The following is a 22333-nucleotide window of genomic DNA, read 5'->3' on the forward strand; positions in this document are numbered from 1 at the left end:
GTTTTTCGATTTTGATTCCTTGAGTGATTTTTGGTTACTTGACTTTGATTTTCACCTGATTGCGATTTGAGTCCTCCTCGCCGACACCTGAAATAGCATCGCATCTCATCAATTGGGACTGGCGTCACGATGACAACGTTCATCATTTCATCACGTTACAATTTTGTTCAGTTCGTGTTCCATCTGATGAGCTGTTGACCAGCCCTAGGACTAACCAACAGGCAGCCACCCCTATCCCTTGCTGGGTAGATAGCAAGGGCTTGTTGGTGAACCCTGAGGGCCAACAGACCCCCTTTGTTGTGTATGTTTGTTGAACTGTAATTGAAGAAGCATCATAACCTACGCCTCAAAGTGTAAGTTAATAAACCACCTTGTTGTTTTGAACCTAAACGATCCTCATGTCTCAGATCTCCTCGCCAGTACACCCGCCTGTTCCATGTTCAATCTGCCACCCTGTCCCACCATGACACTGGGGCTTGGTTCATCTCCCCGGGACATCTTCATAGAAGAACATGCTCAAAACTGGAACATGCTCAAACTTTGTAAAGTCAAGGTATATCTTATCCACTGCTCTCCCTCTATGTACATAGTCTGTCATCTTATCACAGAAGGAAATCAGGTTGATCAGACTTGACTTGATCTTGGTGAATCCATGCTGGCTATTCCTGAGAACCTTGTTCTCCTCAGGGTGCTTCACAATGGATTCCTTGAGCATGTAGTTCATAATGTTTCAAGGTTTTGCGGCCAGGCTAACTGATATGTAATCCTCTGGATCCTCGTTTTTCCATTTTTTTCCCCATTCTTCTTGGACCACACCCAAACTCCACAAATTCTTAATGAGGACATTCAATATCTCTGAAATTACTTCAGCCAATTCCTTCAGTAACCTAGGGTACTGCTCCCTTAAAAGCAGCTAGATTCTCTAAACAATCCCTAACCTGTTCTTCCATTACTCTAGGCTGCTTGCCTCCTTCCCTTTTTTTGCTGCCAACTGTCATCATCTGATTGCTACCCATATTTGTTAAGACTGAAAAGGCACTAGACACTTTGTTTTGCATCATCCATAACTAATTTATCATTTACATTCCATAAGGGACCTATATTTTCTTTTACACTTTACATACTTGTAGAATGCCTTTTTATTGCCTTTTATGTCACTTGCCTGCTGATATCATGGCCAAGGCATAATATCAAATCATGCCTTGGCCATCCTAATTTTCTCCCTGCATAGCTATGCAAAATTCTTATACTCTTCCCTAATACTATGATTGAGTTTCCATTTTTGGAGGTTTCCTTTGAGTTTCAACTCATTTAAGAGGTTACTGTCTAGCCAGGTAGGCTTCTGTTCCATTGGGTAGATTTCTCCTGTACCCACAAAGGGCCTCCTTAAATTACAGCCAGCTTTCCTGGGTGAAAACAGAAATGAAACTTTTTGCCTGATCTGCCAACAGAAAGCAGTCTATACCTATGACCAAACACAAGTGCACAGCTTCAAACAGCTTCAAAAATGGCTGATCAGGTGAAAATCTGAGCCCTTATTGCAAGAGGTATTATCAGGGATCTCGGTTTTCTCTGATAAAAAGAAAATAAAAAATCCCTAATTCTCAAATTTAAAAAAGTAATCCCAAATCCTTTTTCCGCCCCGTAATTAAAATGAAACACTACTATATATATATCTATATATTAGTGATGTTTCATTTTAAACCAAAAACTGTTTGTTTTCTTTTAATCATAGAAAACCAGGATCACCGGGTATCACATAAAGATGTTTCAAAATGTAGCATCTTTTGTAACTTGTGTCTATGCTGCCTCCCAGCCTTCTGTTGTTTTTAGAATGGGAGGAGAGAAAGGGAGCAGAGGGAGCTCAGTGTGGAGAGATTTTCAGACCCCCTGAATGGTGAGGCAGGTGCCTTGAAGCCCTTCCCCCAAGGTCAGGCATCTCCAATTCACCCACCCCAACCTTCAGAACCAGTTGGGGAGCCCCAAGAATGAGTTCCTTCCTTTGGCTTTCCCCCCTCCCATTCTAAAAAACACTGACAGTGAACAATGGTCATTGCTGCAGGAACTTGGCTGCAGGCTCCCATCTGGCAGCACTGGTGACACAAAGGGGGTGCATGCAGGTGCACATGTACCCCCTGAGATCGATGGTGCAGCCCTTGAAAGAAGTGCTACTAACACTACCGGTGGCACCTGCAGGCAGTCACTGTTCACCAACCCCCTCCCCCTCTGCACTGCCAGCAGTGTCTGATCATCATCAGCATTTGCGGGTGGTTGCCAACTGCTGGTTGGCACTCACCATCTCCCCCTACTGATAGCACCACAGCCACCCATGGGAGTTCCCTGCTCACTGCTGCCGAGCCCCCACTGTTGCAGCTGCCTGTAGGCAGTTGCTATGCCCCCCCATCCTCCAGGGACATGCATCATTCATATCTGGCACCTAGATTCTGCTCCCCCCTGGAACTGACAGTGAACTTCTGTTTGGTCTTGAATAATGTTGTAACTCAGAACGATTTTTTTCAAAAAATATTCTGAGTTACAGCTGGGAGCTGCACTTCTGTCTGCACCCCTGGGCCATGTTCACATATGGTAGGGAAGTTTGAGCAACCATAACTTCTCCCTGGAGACCTTTCACCACTGCTACTTGTCCCTGGGGAATGCCTGTGCCATGTCTGCTCTGATGCACTGCAAGTTACTCCAGGGCCAGTAGCAGAAGCTGCAGCCAGCAGTGGACTGGCCCCAGAAGCCTTACCTGGTGTTCTGGGGGCCTTCCAGGGTTGCAGCAGTGGTGATTCTGTCACACAATACCTGGCTGGCACCAGTAGCATAGCTCCAGGTGGCCCAGCTCCAGTTTTGAGTGGGGTGCACTGCCTGTAAATGTACTGCTCCATGTTTTTTCTCTTGCAGCATGGAGAACAATGAATGTGCAGTATGTGGCACCACAGATGTTTCTGCGCTGCCACATACTGCATGGCTGGGCTTGTCTGGATGCAGCCCTGGACTCCTTTATCCCATTGACTTGCTTTTCACAGGATCCTGCCCACCTCCCTTTTGGATGTTGAAATCTGTCTTTTTATCATCAGTGGCTGTGTCTACATGAGACACTTTACTGCTCATTAGACTAATCAATGCATGGTATAACATCTCTGTCCACACATGCACATCAATTACTGCACATTAAATTAGTCTAATATGCCATTTACTAATACCAATACATACAGATACTAAAAAAATGGAGCATTAATTAATGTGATGCTACACATGTTTAGACCCTGACCAGGAACAATTTGCTCCCTGCCAGCTCAGACTGCTGCCTGATTAAGCCTCAATCTCTGTGGTGTGGGCAGAGCTGTCCTGGATGCAGGACAGCTGCCTCTAAGCCACATAGAGTCTGGGATCTCTGTGGGGCAGGGAGAGCTATCCCAACTGCAGGGCGACTGCCTTCCAGCCATGTGGCGATTTGGACCTCTATGGAGTCAGAGAGATATGTCCTGGCTGCAGGGTAGAGCAGGATAGGAGCTACTTTGGACTGAACTGCTTCCATTGGGAGAAAATTTGCTCCTGGCAGATGTGTTAGAAATAGAATATTGTTAGAAATGCACAGCTTGCATCTTGCACCTGATAAGAAAGAGATATTGCCAAGGACTTTTTTCTTTCCCAGCCTTGCCACAGCCTTTCTCATGCTAATTGCAGTTTCTCCCCCTCACCTGCCTTAAGTCTTTCTCATGCGGATTGCAGGAGCCAATATTCAATTATCTGTGTCCTTGAAAGGGGGGGCGGGAGAAGTAAACTTTTGGTGACCTGTTGTAGTTTCTAAGCATGCTTAATTAGCTGATGAATATTTACTTCTCCTCCCTGCATACTTAAGTAGTTAATTATACTATACATGTGATGTATGTAGTGATGTGACTTACATGTATACTTGTATGAAACGGAAGTAAGCTGTAAGAGTTCCTGTTTCTGCACACGTGCCCAGGAGAGAGAAGATAAATTTCACTTGCGAATACCAATGCTTGTTCAGAGTAATCTGAGTACTTGACTCTGCTCTGACCTTTGTTTGCAAACAAATATCACCTTTGTGCCGTTTAATGTATGTGTGTCTGTGATTTTTTGCAGGGCCTCCAGAGAAATGAACCGCTTTATGCATCAATTGGCGACCACGGCAGAATGTCTTCTGGATCACCTCAGAACCCAGTGACAAGATCGTCTCTGCCACCACGGGTAGTGTGCACCGAGCCGCCTTTTTGGGCTCGCCCAGGGGGCTTGAGACGTGAGTCGGGGTATCCGAGAGATTAAAGGCTCCTGTGCAAAATTTTTGGTTTCTGAGGATGCCAGACACACATTCTGGCATTCTGATCGAGATCTCTGGGATACCTGAGCGAGTATATGAATTCCCTTGCCCAATTTGGTCTGGATCCAGGGACAGAGACGTGTTCGATTCGGTTTCATACTGGGAGATTTTTGGCCCGGTATTTGGTGTGCGTAAGACGTACTTTTGCGAACAGTTTGTAACTAGGATCTTTTGGTATTTGGTGTGCTTTGGGCGCACTCTTGTGGGCATATGGGTGCGGGTCACTCCCATGTAGAAGACTCAAGTACGCCTTTAGGTTATATATTACAAAACTTCAGTAAATTTGCAAAGCAGGCAGATTATGGGGTGAAGATGAGAAAGGGTGATTTCATTAAGTTTTGTCAATTCGAGTGGCCAACATTTGGGGTCCACTGGACCCCGAAAGGATCCTTTGTAGTAAAAGAAGTGATAGCTATCCATGAAATAGTTATGCAGGAGGGACATTGGGATCAATTTCCTTATATAGATTGTTGGTTGGAAGTAGTTCGAAATCAGCCACCTTGGATTAAGAAATGCTTAGTAAAGTCTCATGTGATGGTTGTTAAAGGAAAGACTCGAGGAGGACCACCTGTACTCCCTGAGTCTAATGAAGGGGGGGGATTCTGAATTGGCTGAGTATCAGACCCGCTCTCCGGTCACCCTGTCAGGTAGCGAGGATGAATCAGACACCTCCTCAGGATCCAGTCCCTCTGCACCACCGCTCCCTCCCTCAGGGAAACCACCGCCAGCGTATCAAAGCATACCTAATGATTCAGAGCGTGTACTTCAGCCAAGTGCCCCATCTAAATCAGAGAATAAGGGTTATTATTTGCGCAAGACTGTAGAATCATGGCCGGTGCTGAATTGCCCAATGCGAGAGGTTATTGGAGAGGGGGGCAATGCAACTTTTGTCTACACCCCATTTAGTACTTCAGATTTATTTAACTGGAAGAATCAGAGCCCCTCTTTTTGTGAAGACCCTGAAAAGATGAGGGACTTGTTTCGATCCATTGGGCAAACCCATCGACTCACTTGGGCTGATCTCCAGATGATGCTCCAAACCCTCCTGACCCCGGAGGAGAGGAGATTAGTACTGGGGACAGCAGAGCACATTGCAGCAGCCAGGGTAGAAGCAGAGGGAGCTGCTGGTCGTACCTTGCGTGATACCTGCCCTGTTGAGGAACCGAGATGGGATAATCATACCGCAGAAGGAAGAGAGCTGAGTGCACAGTATCTGGGGATTATAGTGGAAGCAATGGGGAAGGCAGTGCCTCGGATTACTAACCTGTCTAAATTGTATGAAGTGAGACAGGGAAGAGAAGAGGATCCCTCAGCTTTCCTCGGGAGGCTGTATGAGGCGTTCCGCAGGTTTTCGGACCTAGATCCAGAAGCCCCAGATAATCAACGCATAGTAAATCTTATGTTTATTCATCAGTCCACTGCTGATATTCGTAAGAAGCTACAGAAAACTGAGGGAGGTGCTGGGAAACCGATTTCAGAGCTGGTGGAAATTGCATATAAGGTATATGGGAATCGTGAGCAAGTGCAGGAGCGCAAGGAGGATAAAAAGGCTCAGCAACAGATGGCAGCGCTGGCAGCTGCTATAACTGGAGGTAACCCTGGAAAGGCTGGGATACAGAAAGGGAAAGGAGAAAGAGTGGGAGCAGACATTTGTGCTTACTGCAGGGAGAAAGAACACTGGAAGAGGGAATGCCCAAAGTTGAAGGAGAAGAGAGAGGGTGAGGACACAGAATGAAGGGGACGGGGATCTAAGACCACTACCCTTTGGGTTGGAGCCTGAGAAGATCCCATGGTAAACATTAGGGTTGGTGGCAAAAACTTTGAAGCCTTGGTGGATAATGGAGCTACATTTTCAATGATTCCAGAAAAAAAAACCTGTGCAGGAGCTAGTGAGCAACATGTTCTTGTGGAAGAGATTGAGGGAACGCAATCCCGACTCCCCGTTTGTAAGCCACTCCTCACCAAAGTGGGGGATCATTTGCTTGATCACTCCTTTGTATATTCTCCAAGTTGCCCGGTTGCACTACTTGGGCAGGACCTACTCACAAAACTGCAAGCTGAGATATTTTTCAGAGACGACCAGATGGTGGTCCAGTTACCTGTCAAGCAGAGCTCGAACTATCAGATGGCTCTCCTGGAGGACCGACGCCCTGTAGTAAGTTCTGAAGATCACATGACTGGAGTAGACCCTTCAGTATGGTCTGATGGAACCCCTGCACGAGCTAAGTCGGTCTCCCTGGTAAGGATCATACTCAAGGATGGGGAGGGGCCCGTTCGGGTAAAGCAGTATCCACTCAGCCGAGCGGCCAGAGTTGGACTCAAGCCGTTAATAGAGAAATACAAGAGGTACGGATGGCTAGTGGAAGGGTCCTCACCATATAATACCCCCATTCTTGGAGTGCCGAAGGCAGATGGGGTCTCATACAGACTGGTCCAAAGCCTGCGAGCACTAAATAAGAAGGTCCTTTCAGACCACCCTGTAGTCCCGAACCCACACACGATTTTGACACAAGTACCAGGGGAAGCCAAAATATTTTCAGTGCTAGATTTGAAAGATGCTTTCTTCTCCATTCCCCTTCACCGAGAGAGTCAAAAATTGCTTTTGAATGGGAGGACCCAGATACTTTCCATAAAGCCCAACTCATGTGGACAGTTCTTCCACAAGGATTCATAGCAACCCCCCATATTTTCGGACTTGCCCTTCAGAAGGACTTGGAGGAGTGGAAGGGATCGCACCCCGCAGTGACTCTCCTCTAGTATGTGGATGACCTGCTAGTTGCAAGCCCAAATTTGCAGCTCTGCGAGGAAGCCACCAGATCACTGCTAAACACTCTAGGGGGAAAAGGATATAAAGTCTCTAGAGAGAAAGCCCAAATATGTCAGCCTCAAGTTACATTTTTGGGATATAAGCTCTCAAAAGGAGTCAGAGCCCTGAGTGCGGATCGCATACAGGCAATCCAAGGTCTAACCTCACCTAAGTCACCCAAGGAGCTGCGGGCATTCCTAAGGCTAACTGGGTTCTGTCGACTATGGATACCAGATTATGGTGGAAAGCCTAGACCACTGTATGACTCCCTGACTAAGGAGAGTCTCACCGAATGGAAATGGACTAAAGAAATGCAGCATGCCTTTGATCTGCTTAAGGCAGCATTAACCCAGCCCCCTGCCCTGGCCATCCCAAATAATAAAAAGCCATATCGACTGTATGTTCATGAGAATCAAGGGGTTGCATCAGGGGTGCTGACACAGCCATCAGGCCGAACCTGGAGACCCGTGGGATATTACTCAAAGGTTCTAGATCCAGTTGCGTTCGGGTGACCAGCCTGTCTTCGGGCTGTGGCAGCCACAGCAGTGGTTGTTGAAGAAGCCCAGAAGATAGTCATGGGTGCAGACATGGAAATACACACCCCTCATGGAGTTCCCCAGATTCTAGGGACTGAGGGAGGAAAGTTTCTCAACCTCTCCAGACAATCACGGTATGAAATATTTTTGCTCTCTAATCCAGGACTTACTTTCAAACATATTACAGCCTTGAACCCTGCAACCTTGCTGCCGGAACCAGGGAAAACAATGCATGACTGTCTTGAGGTCCTGAATCAAACCACACAGGTGCGACCTGATCTTGCTGAGGACCCAACTGAAGACCCAGATGCTGAATACTTCATAGATGGCTCCAGCTCTGTCATCAATGGAAAAAGATGAACAGGATGTGCAGTGGTAACCTTGGATAAGGTAATATGGAGGGAGTCATTGCTGAGCTTATGGTTGGCACAGGCCGCGGAACTCACTGCGCTCACCCGAGCATTACAGTTGGGGACAGGCCAGTGGGTTAATGTATACACTGATTCTTGCTATGCTTTCTCTATGGTTCATGCACATGGACTATTGTGGAAAGAAAGGGGTTTCATTATGGCTTCTGGGAATAAAATTGCTAATGGCCCTCAGATTATCAAGCTACTAGAGGCACTCCACCAGCCTAAAGAGATAGCAGTCATTCATGTGCGGGCCCATGGGAAGGCTGCTGAGGAAAAGCATAAGCTTGGAAATGCAAAGGCTGATGCAGCAGCAAAAGAAGCCACATTTATTGGTGGAGAGGTGGAGGAAGTATCCAGGCAGGCCATGTCCCATGCCATATGGCCATACGTCCGGGATTTAGTCCCGCAGTATTCCTCTGAAGAAGATAAATTTGCACAGAAGGCTTGTGCAGAAAAGAACTCCCAGGGGTGGTGGATAGTACCAGGAGGGAAAGTCATGATACCCAGGCCATTGCTTCGGGAGGTGCTGCAACAGCTCCATGAAAGAACCCATATGGGAGGCTTGGCTATGGGTGATCTAGTGATCCACCAAGCAGTAGCCCCAGGGCTATATGTAGAAGCTCAGTGTATTGCTACCAGGTGCATCACATGCCAGAAAGTAAACCCTCGAAGGAAACCCCCTGTGCCAATGGGAGGTAGACCCTGGGCAGCGTACCCTGGACAAGCATGGCAGATTGATTTTGCCGAGCTCCCACGGTCCGGACATCATGGGTTTTTACTTGTCATGGTAGACCAGCTCTCCGGTTGGGTTGACGCATGGCCCACCAGGACTGCCACTGCGGCTACAGTAGTGAAGTATCTGTTGCAGGAGATCATTCCCCGGTATTCTCTGCCTGAATCCATCGAGTCGGATCAAGGACAACACTTTGTGGGAAAGGTAGTTCAAGAGGTCGCACAAGCCCTCAAGATCACTTGGAAACTACACACACCATGGAGACCACAGAGTTCAGGACAAGTGGAACGCATGAATAGGACCTTAAAGACTCTACTCACCAAAATCTGTATTGAAGCACACCTTAAGTGGCCTCAAGCATTACCGTTAGCTCTTACTTGTATCCAAAACACTCCCCGACGGGGCATTAAATTAACCCCATATGAAATTATGTTTGGCAAGCCCCCTCGAGTCTTACCCCCTGGGATGCGAGAAAATGTAACTTTTGAATTAGGTAATAGTGAGCTTCATATGTACATTATTGCTTTGCAGTCTGTCTTGTCTTCTCTTCACAGGTATGCAGCCTCCTTTCATCACCTGCCTTTAGATGTTCCGGTACATGACTTCTGCCCGGGAGACTGGGTCTTGGTGCAGCGGTGGAAAAAGGAACCTTTGACTGAGAGGTGGAGTGGCCCTTTCCAGGTACTTCTAACAACCCACGCCACTGTAAAGATTGCTGGCCATGACCATTGGATACACCATACCCGTGTGAAACGACATCCATGAGCGTCAGAGGACACCAACTACCAGGATGAACTCACTCCGGAAGCTGAGTCGTCCTCGGAACAAGAAGCCAGCAGGTGGAGCTGTGAACCTACTGGTGATCTCCAAGTGCGCCTGAGATGGCTTAATCAAAGTTCAGAAAATTAGACGAGAAAGTGACAAAGAAAAAGTTTAGGCTGTATTTGATCTCAAGAAAGGGAGAATATGGTGGGAATCTTAACATGCCTTGTTGTTATCTATGTAGTAAAAGAGGCAGGATTGAATCGCCCTAGCCGCCACCCTATATCCCCGTTTCCCCCAATTGCTCCCCCAGACGCAAATTTGTATGTTGACATGATGGAAAGAATTGCAGGTACCTTCAATCTCACCAACTGCTGGGCCCGTGGGGGACTCCAAGAGGCCGGAGGCCGGTGGCCTTGGAGGGCTTTTCCTTTGGCCCCAAAGTGACTAGTGAGTAGTAAGGCAGATGTGAAGGGTACTAGTTAAGAATGGGGAGCAGAAAGCATCTTGAGGGGGGAATATTGTTAGAATATTGTTAGAAATGCCCAGCTTGCATCTTGCACCTGATAAGAAAGAGATATTGCCAAGGACTTTTTTCTTTCCCAGCCTTGCCACAGCCTTTCTCATGCTAATTGCAGTTTCTGCCCCTCACCTGCCTTAAGTCTTTCTCATGCGGATTGCAGGAGCCAATATTCAATTATCTGTGCCCTTGAAAGGGGGGGGGGGAGAAGTAAACTTTTGGTGACCTGTTGTAGTTTCTGAGCATGCTTAATTAGCTGATGAATATTTACTTCTCCTCCCTGCATACTTAAGTAGTTAATTATACTATACATGTGATGTATGTAGTGATGTGACTTACATGTATGCTTGTATGAAACGGAAGTAAGCTGTAAGAGTTCCTGTTTCTGCACACGTGCCCAGGAGAGAGAAGATAAATTTCGCTTGCGAATACCAATGCTTGTTCAGAGTAATCTGAGTACTTGACTCTGCTCTGACCTTTGTTTGCAAACAAATATCACCTTTGTGCCGTTTAATGTATGTGTGTCTGTGATTTTTTGCGGGCCTCCAGAGAAACGAACCGCTTTATGCATCAGGTGCATGTTCAAATGTGTGCCTTGGAGAACTTTTCTGCCCAGAAAATTCAGGCACATAAATTGCATGTATAGATGCACCCTCAGTCACCCAAATTACCTTCTAGCTTCATATTATCAACCAAATCATCCCTGTTTGTGACTAGTAAGTCAAGGAAACTTTTTCTCTTAGTTGGCCTGTCTATATTCTGTATCAAAAAGTTATCCCCAACAACTCCAAGAATTTTCTGGATGGCTTATGTGCTACTGTGTTTTGCCCCCAGCAAATATCATGACCATTAAAGTCCCTCATGAAAGCCATGTTCTGGGATTCTGTATTTCATCTGTATTACTAATTTCCTTCCTGTTCCCATTTCTCAGTGCTTCAAATATATCCTGGCATCTGAAAATTTAACTATGTTTGCTATTATTCCCTATAACTTTCATTATCTTTCCATCAATAAAGGTTCTGGCACTGGAACTTAGTTGGGTAAGTTTCTTGATAATATTTTGGGCTGAGTTCCTCAGCTTTTTCTTAGCTGTATGTCCTCTTTGGGGTTAACAAGTTACTTATCCACATCATTATTCTATTTAGATGTGCCTTAAAGTTCAATATACAGGAGATATCAGTAGTTCTGCATAACATGTGTTGTGACTTATTTATTTGGTTTTGCAGCCTTCTTTATTCCACTGTTGGGTTACACTTCATTCCCAAATGTCTCTCCACAATTCTGCAGCCTCTCCACTGATAACAAACAAAGATTTGCTCTGAGACAACCTCTTACCCACAGTTTCCTTGTCTTAGTCCAGGCCTTCTTAACTCCAGCACAGGCAATTTTGCCAATTTATGGTTCATTCCTTTATCATTTAGTATAAAAACCCTAAAAACTTGTCATTGTCAATTGTTCTGAAATCATACTTACTGCAGAAAGGCAGTAAAATATAGGAAATAGCAAAATAATTTAGTAAATAAGGAAGAAAAAAGAAAACATAACCTGTAACTGTGTGTTGAATGAGACAGAAACATTAGAAAATAACCAAATGAATGAAATAATGACCTTACTTTCATTTCTATATAAAATACATTTTCAACATCTGCCAGCTCCTCCCATGATATAATTTCTTCATGCAGGCCCTTAGCTTGCACTACGAACCTTCAGTTCTCTGCAGAACTAAGTCACCCAATGCTTGGGGATGCTTAGGGCCTTCTTACACTTTGCACTTTGAGCTGCTCAAGTGTTTATCAGTGTAGTGCTAGTTCAAGTCTGGGGCCGTAACATGTTTAAATCCATAGGAGCCTTGAGGACTTAAATGTTAGAAGACCCTCAATCTCCCCTCCCATCCTGTTTTGGGCTAATCCATGCCTTCCTGCTGGGACTTCCTCTGACCTGTCCTCACCCCTAGGATTCCCCCATTGCCCCTATCATCCCTGCCCCATCACCCCTTGGGGTTCTCCCTCACCTTCCACCCCCCAGAGCTTGTTGCCCTGCCTCTCCTGATCCAGAGCTGGAATCCCTGGTTTACTTGTGGCAGAGCAGCAGTGATGGTGGTAGCAACAGCGGTGGTGATAGCAGTCAGACAAACAGGATCCCCTTACCTTCCTTCTCCTTTTGGACAGCATTAAGTAAGTCAGGAATACAGGAGTACTGGTTGGAGATCTGGTGTATAGGGGGGTGGGATATAGCAGGCCCAATCTGGTGGGGGAGCAGGGGACAGTGGCTTGGTTCAAATTGGTGGCTCCCTCCTGGGCCCTCAGGGTTGCCTTGTTTGGCTCCTGCTGCTGTTGCCCCTGGGCTTTCACTCTTCTCTTGGCTAAGCCCAGCCCAGAAAGCGACAGACATGATGGTGGTGCAAAGGGCTGGTGGGGGTATGTTATGGCAAATCTAGGTTGTGGGGGGGCAGGGGCTCGCAGGCCTGATTAAGGGGGCTTGGGAGGTAGCAGGCTGATCAGGGCTGTTGGGTGGTAGGGGCTGGGGGGGGTGTAATTGGAATGGAGTATAGAGATAGTGGGCCTGATCCAGGCCAGGAGGGAAGGGGGGAGGGAGGGAGGGGTGTATACACTAATGTATAGCTTAGAGCTGAGAAACACAGATCAGAGGTAAACCTAGGTTGTAGTAGCATTACTTTAAGTGACCTAAAGAGTGCCTAAATTAGCTTAATGAATTTCATGTGTTAATATGTGAACAATCTAGGGGTTGAGGTCCAGGAGTCACTTAAAATTAATATGCATCAAAGTACTTAGATAATCATTTGCTTCACCCAGCACTTCCTAAGTATCCTAAGCTTACCTACTCATCTATATTTTTATTCAGTTTTCGAGAAGTATGAGTAGATTATGCAGGTAACTTTGAAGAACATTAATATATTATACCAATATTATATACTTCTGTGTCAGGCCAGGTGTTTCTAATTTACAATTACATTTGAGAAACATCTACATTTTCTCAGACCTGTATATACAGCTAATACAATTTGCATGGCTATTGTTATTCGAGAGAGATATAGTCTCTCACTTATTATCATCAAGGGTGATGAATATTAGTCCCTGACAAGACTTTTTCATACTAAGGCTTCTTCCTTTGAAATACAAACCAAAATATTTGGGGATGGCTCACATCCACTTGGACTGACTGCCTGTGCCCTGGCCAACAATGTTCATTCAAAAATTAAAATGATAAAATTAAATACCGTTTAAGTTTAATGTTAACCCCAAACAGAGATAAACCTATTAGCTGTTTCTCTGGCTACTTTGTAAAGCAAAAGAAGAGTTTTGATACTGTCATAGAGAGCTTAAAAATAGAAGAACATAGAAAATGCTATAAACTAGATGCAACTTCCACCATAGGGAGTGTTAGGAAATGAGATAGGAAAGTTACAACATCAGGACATCTTTACATGTGCTCTGGGGTTGACAGGGGAGGGAGCCACTTTAATTAGAGTGCCTCCATCCCCTGCAGTCTTTGCATCTTGCGCATTCAGCGTCCCTCATTGGATGAGCTTTAGTTAAAGTACCCCTACCACCATTTTGAAGCACAGGGACACTGAATGCATGAGATGCAAAGGCTGCTGGTGTGCACTAATTAACATGCTCCAGCAGACTCAGTTAATTACAGCACATCAGAGCAGTGTCCCCACATGTCTACAGGCAACCTAAGAGAAGATGATGTAATCCTGTAAATGTAATATGGATCTAATCTATCACAATTTTTATTATTCTCATATATAATCACTGTAATTGGTTATTATTACTATATACATCAGAGAAAAACTAGGAATAGGAAGACTAAAGTAAAAAACTAAGAAAAGATAGTCTAAGAACCATCAATATTTCTGAGGTTTAGGAAGCTTCTTTTGAATTCCAAAAGCAAAACCTTTTGGAAGCAGAAATCTGAACAGCTGTTAGAATATAGTGGAATGAAAACAAAATCAACAAAACAACAATAACATACACTTTTCCTTATTAAATCCTCTTATTTGCTAATACATATATTACTATATGAAAGTTATTTTGAAATGTCAAAATAATATATGATTTTATGTATTTGTATTGATAAGAAAAACATTGTTTTATAGTACAATGTAGATAAATGTCTTAACATTCCCAACAGTACTACATGCAAATATTTTTTAAAAGAACACTATTTTAGAAAATATATGCATTTTCAGTGGACCATCAATTAATAGCATGGTTATATCTTTTTAGGATAATAAAGGACTACCTTTGACAGTTAACAGTAAAAAGAAAATGGGCATTGCAGCAAATGGCTTTTCAATTTTAGCATGCTGAGTAAAAAATTGTTTGGTAGAAACATGCTCTTTTGATGTGATTCTTGGGTTGGGGGGGTTGTTATTTATTTCCCCTCATGCAGGGAAAAAAAATCCAATACAAGTTAGTATTTGAATCCTTATTGGTTATCATTCAGGATTTCATTTTGCTTTCTATGTATGTCAAGAAAAGTGGTTGAATCAGAATTGTTTCAAGTATTATGGTGTCAGAAATATAGTTTGATTCTGGAAGCTGTAGCTGAGGTACAAGTTCAACATTCTACAAGCAATTAGAATGTTGTATTTATTGCTAGTAATATTCATAATAATTGAAGACTAATGACTTTTGAATGTTTGGACCATTATAAGCCTCTTGACTGTGTTCATAAATGTTCCAACTTAATCACTTTTTTAGCTTTAAGGGAGTGATGTATACTAAGTGCATTGAAATATTCTTGATTCTCAACATATGGCAGCCATGCTTCCTAATTGGAGCAAGCATATTTATTTTTGTAAAACAGTCTTTGTATTTCTTCCTTTAACAAATTACAAGTTTAGATCAGAAAATTCTGCCTGGAATTATTTTCAAAGAGCAAAGTATGTAGCAGCTATTATCAAGATACAAGAGGGCTTGATAACACAATCAAGAATCTCCATAATTCATGCTGATCTCTTTATCCAGGAAGATGTAATGATAGTATGCAGTAGGGAGATAAATTATAGAAAATTGTCTGCTTAAAACTTCATACATATTTAAAAGATACAGCTTTTTTTTTTTTTTGGATAAACCAAGCTCTGCATCACTAATCCTTCTTTGCATGGTGTTATTATGCTCCTGCTGTTACTGGTCATGTTGTTAACCTTCCTACCCCTCAATTCACTTAATTACAAACAACTTTATGGATACTTTTATTTCTGATGAGGGTACTATGTCTATACAGAAGAGCACACATAATTAGTGTGCAGAGATCAAACACAGTATGGACTGTGACTTCACTGGAAGTTGAGAGTTCTCAGAAGTACCTTGTAGGACACGCTCGACCTTTTTTAGGATTAGGTTTTATGTTAGTGTCTGTTAATGTAAGAATCAGGATGTGACAATATTGGCTTTTTTGAATTTGTATGACAGTAAACAGCAGGTTGTCATTTAATATGCCACAAAGAAAAGTAAAAAAAAATAACAGTGTCACATACTGGTTATTTTATATTAACTCTAAAAGTACTTTTTATGATCTTTTCCTAACATGTCAGTCTGTCCAGGTTTGCCAAGCACTATACAAAAAGTATAAATCTTGTAAATCTTCTTCAGTATTCCCAGACAGAGCAAGCTGATGTCACTGACATTTCCCAAAGGCTTCTTCAATACCAACACTATTTATTCAGAGACATACCATCATGATTACATCTGAATACCTGATTATTTTCATAATTGCTCAGTTCTAATCCAAGGTATACATATGCTTATCATAAAAATCCATAATAAATGTACATACTAAAATACCTAATATTTATGTATATATGTATGTATTAAAGTAGTTAATATAAATAGTAGGTCAACTTTTAGCCACAAACAAAAAAGTTATATATCTACCCCATTCCCAATAGACACATCCTGACAGACACAAGTATGCAAAATACCTCTGCTGGAAGATGCAAAGAAGGATTATGCATAGTTAATGGCAAAAGGAGGATAATTTATCATGAAAGTAATAATAATTTTCAGAATTATGTCAGAATGTATTTTACCTACAGTAAAGAATGTATGTAAAATATGTTCCCTTACTACTGAAAAAATCCATATCTGCAAGGTTGAGCATCTATGATCCATTTACAGAAAATGAAGAGATCTACATAGTTCCCAAATCAAGACAGCTTAGGTGCTAAGCAGAGAGATGCCTTTAATGCAGCCAAACAAAATGCAAGGCACAGGTATACATCTGACTGCAAGAGCCTTAGGCATTTGAACAAAGAATTAACATGAACAATTGATACTACTGCACATTTTTTTCCCAAAGTCCTAATCATTTATCAAGAAAATGGAAAAGTTCCAAGATCTCCTTACCCTGGTCTGGTACCCTAATTTTAAATTTGGCCAGGAAGTGTGAGAGCTTGTTGTCCCCGCTTTTCTTGAGGGAACCCAAATGCACACCCCTGATTTTTTCTGGAAAGTGCTATAGCCACCAGGAGGTTAGGGTGAGTAGAACCCCTTGCACTTCCCTTTTTAAAGCTGGGCTACTAGGGAGCCAAGATTAAAAGATTTTGTGGGGCTGCAATGGAATGAATAAACACTACAAATGTGGTTCAGTAAGACTTACTTCTTTTGAGATGGAGGTGTACTGGATTTTCTGTTGAAAGACTTTTTTGTTTGCTTGTTTGATTATAATACCTAGACAGTACTACCAGTAAGAAGTGGAAGAAGGACTTGTGTGCTCCTAACCATACAGAGCCACACTCCTTTTCTCTTCTACTACAGATTGTTTATGTCTTGTATATTAGACAATTACTGAGAAAAACATACACACAAATAACCCTAGAAGGTGGGTCAAGAACCTAGGACCTTTCCTTTTCACTGGGCTACAGATGGTACTCCTTTATGCTTTAACTCTTTATAGCCCAAGGAGTCTTAGTATGAAGTACCATGTTACACTTAAACCACACTAAACCTATAGAATGACAAGCAGTGATCCTGGTTTTCTCTGATAAAAAGATCCTCATTTTTTGGATTAAAAAAGCAACCCAAAATCCACATTTTTCTGTGATTCTTTAATCATGGAAAAATGTGGATTTTCAGTTACTTTAATCTGAAAATTCTGTGGGTTGGGAGGGGGGTTGTTTTCTTTTTTTAATCAGATAAAACCAGAATCCCTGATGATAAGTGATCTTAAAGTTAGAAAATGCTAGGCACATCTGTATTAGTTAATGTGCATTAAATCTAGTACCTCTATTGTGAAGTACTAGGAAAATGTGCATCAGCCTGTCTTAATGTGCATTAACAAAAAAAGCACGGGTCACCTATACATGTGATGGAGCTCTACTCTGACACATGCTAATTAGCACATGTCAGACCAGACTCACTTATTTGGGTCTGCCACAAGTCTGCTGAAACATGCTAATTAGGCCACTAATTAGCAGTGTCCACATAACATATATTCAGTTGCCCCACATTTCAAAATGGCAGTAGGAGTGCTTGAACTAAAACTCATTGAATGAGCTTTAGCTAAAGTGTCCCTATTAGCATTTTGAAGCACAGGATGCTGGATACACATGATGCTACAGGTGCCTTAATTAAAGTGGCTCTGAGAGTGGCACTGGGCTTGGAAGAGTATGGTGGAGGGGAAGAACGCTACTACCACTTGCTTCCCCTTGACTACTGTTAAATTTGAGAGCTACAGTTGCCATTGACAATTCAAATAAGAAGCCCAGGGAAGGAGAATCAGCTATAGCATTTACCTGAATGCAGTTGCTCTGGTAGCTGCTGAAAAATAATTGCCCCACCACAGAAGTGGGTCATTCAGCCCTTTAAAAGCAGGTGTGGATCTGACATCTATGGCCAAATAAGATGGACGCCCCTGCTTTAGTTTTTCAGTTTTTCAGCGATGTATAATTAAACATTTAGATTAAGAAATTAGTGATGCTTTGTGCAGCCATAAAGAACTTTCCATTCCTCCATATACATACAGTTAATTTTAAATATTGTGCCCTATAATTTATGCATATTAATCACAGGAAGACTAGGGGATTCATAGATTCATAGATTGTAGAGTCAGAAGGGACCACAAAGGATCATCGTGTCTGACCCCCTCTTTCCCTGACAGGAAAGAGGACTGAGGTCAGACGACCCCAGCTAGGTGTCTATCGAGCCTCCTCTTGAAGACCTGGTGACACTATGGTATTCCTCCATTTTTCCTGAAGTTGAGACATTAGTTTCATAGATTGTAAGGCCAGAAGGGACCTTGGGAGATCATTGGATTCAGCCCCCTGCACCAAGCAGGAAAGATAACCAGGTGACCCCAGCAAGGTGATTGTCTAGTCTCCTCAATTATAACTCAAACAATAAAGATATTATGGATATAATATCATAGTAGTAATAATAGTATTATGTATATAGTATTATATATATTAGTATTATTAAATATAAATTATTAAATATGAATTCAATTGTGTATGTGTGTGTATATTGTAAATTTTGTCAGTTAGTTCTTTTAAAGTGAGAATTCATTTTATACATGAAAACCATTACCTTAACTGAATCACCAATCAAAGACCTAATCACCACTCACCACTCTAATCACCAGTTAAGTATCTGACATGAGAGATCAGGTTAATTGTGAGGCACATTTCAGGAGAATTAAATGATTAATTAGAATTATAATAAAAGCCCTTGCCAACAATATTGTTAAAGTTAAATCATAATGACAGATTGGAACTTTGAAAAGAAATAAAAAGGGATTGAGAAAGTCTTAAATGTGACCACCAAGCATTAAAAAAGCAAACAAACCTGACAGTAAACTATCACATGAGCTTGTTGCAATTACTTCATAAACCCCCTCCTGAAGACCTTTAACATAACAAGAAAGATTAACAGCTCACTTGACTTGTATCAAATTTTAGTAGGATAATACAGTAATATATTTTAATTTAATAAGTACTATTATTTTTTAACCGAATAAATATTTATATTTTTAAATAATTAAGCTAGTCTTTAACATGCCTTTAAATGAATCAATAAAAGCAGTTGGCTTCTTAATTTAATCAGATAGAAACATGTTTATAATAAGCACATTTCTATTTCCCTGTTTTAAAAGGTTTTAATTTGCCAAGAACATACCATTTCCTCAAAAAAACTGCAATTTAATGACCATGCATTTGAGAGAGAAAAACACTGATTTAAACTGTTAGTTATTTTTAATAATAGTTCCTAAACAGGGTTTAAACTGTATTACTGTATAGCTACTGAATGTTTTAATAATTCTTCCCTCTAGTTACCACTTTATATTACATAGAACAATTGAAGCAGTAAACTTGGTTTTTCAATGCCTTGCACTATGCATACTCATACTGTACGACCTCTACAAAGGGACTTAAATGTTTAAGTACCAGGGGAGACAAGTAATACCAAAATATAGTAGATCTAAACTCAGCTTTGTTTTTTCTTGTCCTGGAGATGCCTAAGTTTCCACCAGTAAATCTTTCCTGGTGCCTATATTTCTTTTTCAGGACTTGGCCAGAAATGTCTCAGTCTTGACAATGCTAAACAGATTGAGAATAAACATTATCCAGCTTCACATACTAGACAGTTCCAAATTTATCATCTGCAGGATTTATTCATAGATGTAATCTATTTCAGTAGCCTACACACATCATCATCATCATGGTACTGTTGTCATTATCCCTCATTAACCAAATAGTTCAGAGAGCAGAGCAATTATCTTGGACAGAGTGATCAACCCCCAGTGCATGGGCCAGATCTAGCCCACTATGCCTTGTCATCTAGCTGTCAGGGCCACCATAAGTGTTCATGGGGAACCCTGTGGGCCATGACCTTGTGCACTAGCTCTGGTGTGGGCCCTCATTCTGGCAAACAGGGCAAAGCAGAAATGGTGCCCTGATCCCAGCATAAAGAGCCTGGCAAAGGTGATGCAAGGCCTAGAGCACACAGGATCAGGTTAAAGTCACACTGAGTCCCAGGGCTCTGATCCCAGCATGCAGGATTGGAGGTGGCATGGCATCTGGGACCCCAATACCATCATACGGGACCAGGTCGGGCTAACATAAACTGGATCTAGGTGTATAGATCTGATTCTGGGACTCAGGGTCTAATATGTCTCACAGACTAGCCCTGCACCACTTATTTGACCTGTGTGGTCAAAAGTTGAGCACCACTGATCTAAGATGTGGGAAACATGATTTCAATTCCTTGTCTGCTTGAATGGATTTGAACCAACCATTCTTATAGTATATCTTAACAATCAGAATATATAATGTATTCAAGCATGGTTGTAAAAAGTTCTATCTATCCATTCTGTTGAATTAACTTTGTATTAACAACTTCAATAGTCATGGGACCAGAGGAAAAAAACACGACTAAACATAAATTTCAAACCTGGAAGTGGAGAGAACTGTTTCAGTTTCTGTTCAACTAACTATTCCATATTCACTGGAGAAGCAACAAGTGTCCTAAGGATTAGATTTTCAGTTGCATTTCCTAAGGACTAGACTTCCAATTCTCTCTCACTTAAATGCCCTGGCCATCAGACTTCATATTCATAGTACTTCTTTTGAAGAGCAAATTGCATGGCTTTGGGGGGTTTTTTTTGTATTTTAACAGAAAGAGAGAAATGTGAATAGCATTAAGTATATTCCTTACCTGACAAATTTAGCATCCAACTGTATTACTTAGTTAAGTTAAATTTAGGTTTAAGATTTAAAAAAAAAAACTGTATTATTGACTTTTTTTATGACCCACTAAATGTTTAAGCATCCTATGGAGAGTTTAATTGTTTAGCCAGTGGTCTGCAGTTCATAGGTAGGGAGAACTGTCTTGTGATTCATTTGAGCCTTATCCTAACCAAGCTAAGCAGTATTGATGATCTCTTTTGAGCAAGTCACTATGGGAATTTTTACTTGATCTCCAGGGGCTGGGGGAGGGGTGCTTTAATTAGAGTGGGTTTGAGAGCCCATTTAATTAAAGTGCCTGGAGCATATCATGTATCAGCATTCATGCACTTCAGAATGGCAGCAGGAGTGCTTTAGCTAAAGCTCGTTGAATAAGCTTTAGTTAAAGCTCCCATGTCACCATTTTGAAGTGCAGGGATGCTGATACATGAGATGTGGAGGCTGGCTGGAGCATATTAATTACTATGCTCCAGCAGACTTGATCAATTGAGTCTGCTCTGATGTTCTATAATTACAGCAGGTCAAAGCAGCCTCCCAGCTTCTGTATAGGTGCCCTACTACGACAGGTTTGGACAACATTACTAGTCTACTAGTACTACTACTACCTTAATGGGGAAACCAAGTCATTGTTACATGTAGAGTGAAAATGAAGTGGGATTCTACATGGTTGTAATAATTGGCTAAGCATCTCTGAAGGTTCTGAACTGAATTACTTCTTGTGGTGCTCTGGTGTGGTGCCGGAGGACTGGAAAAGGGTGAACGTGGTTCCCATCTTGAAAAAGGGGAAGAAGGAGGACCCGGGAAATTATAGGCCAGTTAGTCTTACCTCAATCCTAGGCAAGCTGTTTGAGAAAATTATTCTGACACACATCCACAAGGGGCCAGCTGGGGACTGCATGCTAAGGGGCAACCAACACGGGTTTATCAGTGGCAGGTCCTGTTAGACCAACCTGGTGGCCTTTTACGATCAGATCACGAAATCATTAGATGCAGGGGGAACAGTGGTCATAGTCTTCCTGGACTTCCAGAAGGCTTTTGACACTGTCTCTTACCCCGGTCTCATCAAGAAAATGGGGGACTGCGGTGTCGACACCCACACAGTTAAATGGGTCACCAACTGGCTGGAGGGCTGCACCCAGAGGGTGGTAGTGGATGGGTCCTTCTCAACCTGGAAGGACGTGGGCAGTGGGGTTCCGCAGGGCTCGGCCCTCAGGCCCGCACTGTTCAACATCTTCATCAGTGACTTGGATGAGGGGGTGAAGAGCACCCTGTTCAAATTTGCTGATGACACTCAGATGTGGGGGGATGTGGGCATGCTAGAAGGAAGCAACAGGCTACAATTGGACCTACACAGGGTGGGCAGATGAGAATAGGATGGGATTCAACCCAGACAAGTGCAAGGTGATGCACCTGGGGAGGAACAACTGGCACCATACCTACAGACTGGGGAACTCCCCTCTTGTCAGCACAGAGGCAGAAAAGGATCTTGGAGTCATCATTGACT

This window comes from Crocodylus siamensis, chromosome 1, assembly GCF_052110815.1.
Source record: "Crocodylus siamensis isolate JL-2025a chromosome 1, ASM5211081v1, whole genome shotgun sequence".
NCBI lineage: Eukaryota > Metazoa > Chordata > Crocodylia > Crocodylidae > Crocodylus > Crocodylus siamensis.